Genomic DNA, 7,936 nt, shown 5'->3' with positions numbered 1-7,936 from the left:
AAGGAAGCTTCTTGGATAAGAAGTGAAACATCTTCAAAGAAAAAGCGAAAAGTCCAGTTACCTCTTGAGAAAGCACCTTTGGGACAACCATGACCTGGATGACTGAGAATCACCATAATGTTGGAACCAGGACAAATACCTGGGGAGTTGAATTCTCTTCTTTGTAGGTAGACTATACCTGGTTCTCTTAGCTGCCAAGGTGTATCCAATATTTTAAACAACCTCAATCCAGTATATTGCTTTGGATTATGCAACACAAGCTCGTCATAATTTCAACATACCAGTTATTGAGGGGGAAAAACGCTCACCCTGCCTAAGTTTTATTCTATAATTTCTTGATATCACTAGAGTGTGCTGCAGTTCACGAAATCTTAACTGAGCGACAGGGTTCTTAATGAGCCATCTTAGCTAGGCTATTCTGTATTTGAAATTCAGTCAAAACATCTCCAACTGAACAGGCGTCTAGGTTTGAAGCAAGGCATGTTGATGAGAGCCCATGAGCGGAACACAATTGTGTTCCTCGGCCTGTACTATATTTTAAAAACACAGCATGTTCAAGTCTCCATAACATTTATGTCATCATTTATACTGTATAATCCCATCTAGCCAGTGAGCTATGGGATGTGGTGGCTCAATGGCTAACACGCTGAGCTTGTCAATCAGAAAGGTCGGCAGTTTGGCGGTTCGAATCCCTAGCGCGGCATTACGGAGTGAGCTCCCGCTACTTGTCCCTGCTTCTGCCAGCCTAGCAGTTTGAAAGCATGTTAAAAATCCAAGTAGAAAAAGAGGGAGCAATTTGGTGGGAAGGGAACAGAGTTCTGTGCACCTTGGGTGTTTAGTCACGCCGGCCACATGACCACGGAGACATCTTCGGACAGTGCTGGCTCTTCGGCTTTGTAACAGAGATGAACACTGCCCCCCTAGCGCCAGAAACAACTAGCACATATGTGCGAGGGGAACCTTTATCTTTATCCAGTGAGAACTTAAAGTGGTTTGTGTACAGAGGGCTCACCCTAATTTTATATTGCAACAGCAATCCTATGAAGTAACCCCAACTTTCAGACTAGCCCTCTTGGTGAGCTTCATATTCAAGGAGAGAACAGAACTTGGATCTTTCCAGAAGCCAAAATAGTTCACTGCTACATAGCAATAGCAGTTAGATTTATATACCGCTTCACAGTGCTTTATAGCCCTCCCTAAGCTGTTTACAGAGTTGGCATATTCCTCATTTTACCCTCCTTGGAAAGATGGAAGGCTGAGTCAACCTTGAGCCTGGTGAGATTCAAACTGCCAAATTGCAAGCAGCCGGTAGTCAGCAGAAGCAGCCTGCAGTAGTGCAGTCTAACCACTGCGCCACCACAACTCTTCATTAGTACAGAACATATTCATTACTACATATTCAAGCATCAGGCTTGAAACCAGGAGACCGAGAGTTCTAGTCTCACTTTAGACATAAAGCCAGCAAGGTGACCTTGATCCAGTCACTTTCTCTCAGCCCTGGGAAGGAGGCAATGGCAAACCACTTCTGAAAATAACCTTGCCAAGAGAACTGCAGGGCTTTATCCAAGCAATCTGTGAGAATCAGACATAAGGGAAGGGAAGGGGAAAAAAAATAAGTACACCTATACAAACTGGTCATGAGATGCTTTGGCTGAGAGTCAGCGACAACACAATCTGCTTCAGTGCTGGAAATGAAGTGTCGAAGGAGACACTCGCAAAGTATCAAGGACCACTGATCTCCCCTGAGGGGCTTCTACGAAGGGAGAGAAAGACATCTGTGCCAGAGAAAGGAACGGAGTAAAAGCGGTGTAGCTGCTCCAGGCTGGTAAAAGTGACACGCTGCTTTGACTTTCTGACTGAAACAGACCTGCCACTGTGCTTCATTCTTTTGGGCCAGCATGTCAACTGTAAAATGTTTTGAGCCCATTTTTTTTTTTTTTTTAAGATACTGCCTTTCAAACTTAATTTTATTGGAAACTAAAGATGTTTTCTAAAAATAACTTTGAAGCTGCTAAAAAATGCAGCTTTCCACTTGTAAGTTTCCACCAGCTGGGCCTGTCTGGTTTAGAACTGACACCCTTGAGAATTCAAAATAAGATTTAAAATTTGCGAGGGGCGGGGGAAGCAGAGGGAGGAACGGCTTATGGAAAAATGATAAGATTCTATTATCATCCCATTACCTAAACCTTACCCAGTATCCACTTTACAAACAACTCAGGTGATTTTTAAATGAGGGGTTGAACAGTGTGATGGAAAGAGGGATATTTTCAGGCCCAAAGAACCAAGAGTGACGCGGGGAGTTACTTCTAAGGATTGTCTTTCTTTAGGGTTGTCCACCTACAGACAGAATCTTGCCAGATTAAAGCAACTATCTAGGTGATTGTAGATATACTTATGAATGGCTAAGGTGGGCCTGCCTTTGCTGTCTTCCTGCCCATCAGGCATTCCAAGTTCTGTTGCCCTTTGGAAGCAGCCCCTCCCTCTTGCAACTTTGACTCCATTCAACCGCAGATAATCCTAAAAGTGGTTTTTCCAAAAGACAACTGGACTTTCTTGTGTACAGTTCCCAGCTGGACCTCGATGATTGAGACTCTCCATAGACCATCACAAACAATGGAGGCACGGCAGCCCAATTTCCATTCACCCTTCTGAGGTTTTGTTTCTCCTTAAGGTAGGCCCGCTTCTCCTGATTGGTGGTGAGCCCTTGCCACGTTATCCCCATGGGTGCAATCGAGCGTGGGTGTGAAATGATGACGCGGATTTGCCCGCGCCCGAAGGCCTCAAGATGCTTCCCCGAATGAAGAGACCTGAAGAATAACTATCCAATAGGCAGCCCGTGTATCCTTCACTCCCAACTCAGTGAGAGAAGGAGGTCTTAAAACTATTTGCAAAAAGCAGGGAGATTGGGAATTGTTCATTATATGGGACAGCTGCAAAAAAGGGAATGCCTTGTTTTGCATGGAGGCAGGGTCAATAACCCTTTGCAGGGGTGCATGTGGGTGTCTCTCTGTGTTTGTGTAGATGTTAATGAGACGATAATCAAGGTCATCCCTAGGTCTAAATTCCAGGGTATCTAGGAATTTAGCCATAAGAGGACCTTAAAGGTGACCTATCATCTCATTTTAATGACCCCCCCCCCCCATAATCCTTTGCAGGTAGAATCTGGGAAACTGAATGGAATTAGCAGAGTATTTTAGTGGCCAGATGCCCTTCCTGTCACCAATGTGGAGTTTTGTTCAGCAGATAAACTCTCAATGTGCCCAGAGAGAGAAATATCTGCCTTTGCCTTGGATTGAACTCGCAGCCACCTGATTATGAGGCAAGAGATTCACCTCTAGACCACTGCATCACTCCTTCACCCTATACCTTCTCCCAATCAAAGAAAAGAAGAGAAGTTTTTTAAAAACACAATTTTAATATAATTATTCCTAAAACCTGCAGATATTGGATTATCTCCTTTTAGGAGATATTCTACCTTATTTAGGAGAGGAAGGAACACCTTTCCTGCAAGGTATTTTCCGGTGCGACTTGCATACATCTTTAAACCAATATGTTTTGTCCTTGCCATTATTTTAGGGTGTGCAAATCTGTGCAAAATGATTACTACATTGATATAATTAGTTGGCTAAAATGCTTTTCACAGCATAATCGCACTGGTACATGACTACATGAATCCTCACACAGAGCTGTGAAAAGAAAAACAGATTGTGAATGCAACACTCCCTCCACCATGTACAGTAATATTGTGCTATTTTTAAGTGCGGGGCAAAACGCTTTAACTAAATAAACACTGGGTTGTTTTTTTTTCCCAAATCAATTTTTCCTTGTTCATCATCTTCCAAAACATTTTTAGATGTTCCTTACGAATGTGATAGACAAGGAAAAAAACTACTTCTAATCTAGTCCAAGCAGTTCTCTATGGCATCAATGTTGGTGCTGAACGAAAGGAGGAAGATGAAATTAGAAGGAAAAACAAGATTTGTGTTCCTTAGCAAAACTTTTCTTCTTCATTATACAAATAGTTCTTGACTGAACAACTCCAACTGAGCAGGCTAACTCTGCCCACAGTCAGGAGTTCGACCCTGACTGGCTCAAGCTTGATTCAGTCTTCCATCCTTTCTGAGGTCAGTAAAACAAGGACCCCAAATTTGTTGGGGGCCATTGGGTGACTCTGTAAAACGCTTAAGAGAGGGCTGTAAAGCACTGTGAAGCAGTATATAAGTCCAAATGCTACTGCTAGTGCTAAATCGGTGTTTTTCAAATTTGGCATGCAGACTGGGGGATTCTGGGAGTTGGAAGTCCATACATTTAAAGTTGCGGAGTTTGAAAAATGGACTCCAAATGGACTCAATTTCATACTTCCCAGTTTTTCTTCCTGCCCTGGTCAAATTACCCAAACAAGATTTTTTTTTCCCAGGCATCCTATGGTAGACATACTGAAAGTCCTCTGAAGTTCAGTGGTCTCCGCTAATAATGAGAGTAAATCATAGCCATATACCAATTTCCACCAATCTTACACAGAGTTTGAGCCTTCCTACATAAATATTCACCGCCGGAATAAATCAGGCCCATTAGCAGGAGGCCTGTCAAATGAAACAGCAGAAGTCTTGATGGTTATCAAGCCAGTTAACAGAATAAACCTATTAAATAAATAAATTTGTTCTCCCCCTCCCCCCCAATTTATGGCGGTGTTACACTTAAAGCGAAACCTTTTAAATGAACAGATTTACTGTGCCCAGAACTCTCCACGGGGTCTGGATAATTATGCAAAGGCAAGGCGTTACTTCTAAAGGGGATGAATAGGGTTGGTACTTGTCATGATTTACACCCAGACACCAGAAAAAATGGTAATGGCACAAAATAAGCTTTTGCAAACCTCTTTTGGCAGACAGAAAATGCTTGATTTACCCAGGGCATCCATCAGGTTCTATATTTTAGATTAAAGCAGATAGATAGCAAGGAAAGTGCGCGTGTTTATCCTGCACGAACAGTTGAGGGGCAGTTCCTGCTTTTTCCGTGGGTGGGTGGGATTCTATTGTGTCTATGGAAGGGATTTTCTGAACTGCTGGCATTGAAGAAACATGACTTGTGTTCCATTCTGTCCTGTTAAACATCAGGCCAGTTACCAGAAGACGCTGTTAGATGCAAGCAACCATATTCATACATGTTAAGTATGAATGTAACTACTGTTGTGGTTTGCAGGTAGCCCGTGCAGACGGCAGCAAAATCAGACAGTAGGGAAGAATGGGGACCAGTCTGGGAGTCTGGGGAGGACTCGGACGAGGGTCCTGCATCTGATAGAGGGATGGGCCCAGGACCACCTGGGAATGGGGTGCTGACTCCGGAGGTCCTGGAGTCTGGCAGCAGTGAGGCAGAGGAACCAGGGGAGCCTGTTCCCAGTGTGTGTGTATGTGTGTGTGTGTGCACGCGCAGAGCTGCTAGAAGGCAAGAGCAGCTGAGACAAAAGGGGCGATTCGGGAGTAAGGCTTGGAGTGATTGCCCTTCCCATAAGGTATAAAGGATAAGCAAAGGTGAAGAAACCTTTGCAGGAAGCAAAGTCGTTCATTCTGTTCGGATTAATCCTTGAAGCTCTGCGTGGACTTTGTACTTCGGTTGGTTCTTTGTAGTTCATTTGGCAGTTTAGTTGTTGGCAGCAATTCAAAGGAGAGAAAGGTGGGTGCTTATCTCGAGGGACTGTCTGGATCTCAATACGTCTGGAAATGAACGTAATTCCCAGCACTGAAGTAAAACAAGAATTGTTTTAATTAAGCGTGTGCTTAATTACCATCTCAGGAAGCCTTGGTCAGAACAACTACTTTATTACGTTCTGCTTGTTGTACAGGAATCTTCCCAGACTGTCTGCTTTCTCCTGGGAATAGATAGATAAGGTTAAGATAAGATAGGGAGTTTAAGTGGGGATTAGTCCAGGGTCTTTTGCAGCTGCACAAGGATGCCAGGCTAATGCCCTGTTTGAGACCTCCTCCCTCCCTGGTTGGGTGTTTCCCAATATAACCCGATTTGATAAATAAATTTGTTCTCACCAATTTATCGCACTTCCATCGGCACCCAACAATGGGTTTTCGGCCTCTCTGTTTTCAGCAGACCAGGTGGGACACCTCAGGCAGTGACAAGAGTTCACTTATGGTGAAGTGACATGCCTCTATCTCACCAGCTGCTGCACCATATGATTTTTCTGGGAAGATTTCTGAGAATTTTGAGTACAGGAGAATCTCTGGTCAGAACCGTAATCCGTTCCGTGACTTTGTTTGCAAACTGATTTGGTTGTGACCACAAGCGAAACTGACTGCGCATATGCATACAAAAAAAAAAAAATGGTGCGGAAGGGGAAATCGCCGTGGCTGTGCTTGATTGCCACCCGAATATTTGTTCACGGCCAGATGCAAAAATTTGGTGAAATGTTTGGTCGTCACCCACTTTGATTGCGGTCAGGAGCGTTTGTGACCAGAGGTTTTATTGTATATCCTTATAGTACCCAAGGGAACTTCCGATCATGTCTTTGTGTAATTGCCCTAACTCATCGAATTTTACTATTGGGGATGCAGGAGAAAAATTCCTTTAGGTTTACAGAGAGAGACAGAGACAGAGACAGAGACAGAGACAGAGAGAGAGAGAGAGAGAGAGAGAGACAGACAGACAGACTGACTGACTGACTGACTTTCCTTCTTTCCTTCCTCCTTCCCTTTCTCTCACTCTCCTTTTTTCTTACTTAAAAAAAGTTATCTGTTCTGGAAATAAAGATTGCATAAAGGTTTCCCCACAATTTTCCAGACACTTTATTTTCAGCAATTATTATTGCGCCATATTCTCCGAGCCTAGAAAGAAAAATCCAATGCAATTTGGAAAACATGAGAATTTCTGGACTGTACTTAACAGATTTATGCAGCTGAACATGCTAATGTCCTTTGACCTGCTTAGAAATAAATACAGCTGACCAAATTGTCATTTTTATGGATATTTACAGCTCAGTGCTTTGTAAACTTAAGAAACTAATTTCCCCCAGAGGAAATCTGTACTCTATAACCTTGATAAACTGTCAAAAACGCAAACCATGACTAGACCTGCCATTTCTCTTGCCAACAAGGTGCAATTTCCAGAAGCTTATGAGGATTCAGTATGACAAATGGATGGGGTTAACATCCTCCCCGATGAGTTGGAAATGGTGCACATACAACACAAGGGTCTTTCTAGCTTCTAAGGCCCCACTCAAAGGGTAGTTGTGGCCAGCAGGGCCAATGCACAGACCCTTCCTCTACATCAGGTACACCCATTCTCAACAGGGACCCCCTACTCAGATACACTTGGGTTGCCTCCCAATCAGACTAACAACTGCATTTGTTAGTCATGGAAGCTCCAGTTCAAATTTGTGGATTACCACTATATACTGGTAAAAAAAACAACAACTCAGGAGACTTACAATCATGGCTTCCAGTCTGGAGGATTCTCTGCCTGGTTGCTGGATGGGCGTGGCCATGGTAGGCGTGGCCTAGTCAGTCTCCTACATGACAGTTTTTGCTCTCCCCGGGCTCCAGAGGCTTTCCTTGAGCCTCTGGGAGGGCAAAAATGGCCTCCCCTGAGCTCCAGAGGCTCCCTGGAAGCCAGAAACGGGCCCTTTTCCGACCTTCTCCAACTTCTGGGAGGCCATTTTTCACCCTCCCTGAGCCTCCTGCACTTACCTGTATTCAAAAGGAGCTGCGTGGGGACTCCTGGGAGGGGAGGGGTAGGTGGGGCCAGCCAGGAGTGGGATTTGGGGGTTCTCTGAACTGCAGAATCTAAGCTAGGGGCTCTCCCGTGCTTCCAGTGCTTTAATTAGGAGAGAAGAGAGCGTAACCTTACCTTTTGGTTGATAATGTTGGATGCTCACGTCACGAGTTAGAAGTCAGGGATTCAGGTTCAATTCCTTGGAATGGCATGAACA

At 44.1% G+C, this 7,936-nt stretch overlaps 1 long non-coding RNA gene across 1 annotated transcript in view; it reads right to left on the bottom strand.

Moving 5' to 3' along the window:
- The window catches only part of LOC148124842 (uncharacterized), a 75,985-nt gene that overhangs the window by 16,187 nt on the left and 51,862 nt on the right, over window positions 1-7,936 (bottom strand). The window lies entirely within an intron of this gene.

Source organism: Pseudonaja textilis, chromosome 11 (assembly GCF_049901715.1).
Source record: "Pseudonaja textilis isolate UNSWEBS1 chromosome 11, rPseTex1.2, whole genome shotgun sequence".
NCBI lineage: Eukaryota > Metazoa > Chordata > Lepidosauria > Squamata > Elapidae > Pseudonaja > Pseudonaja textilis.
The sequence above is the reverse complement of the archived record's forward strand: the minus strand, read 5'-3'. Positions and strand labels throughout refer to the sequence as shown.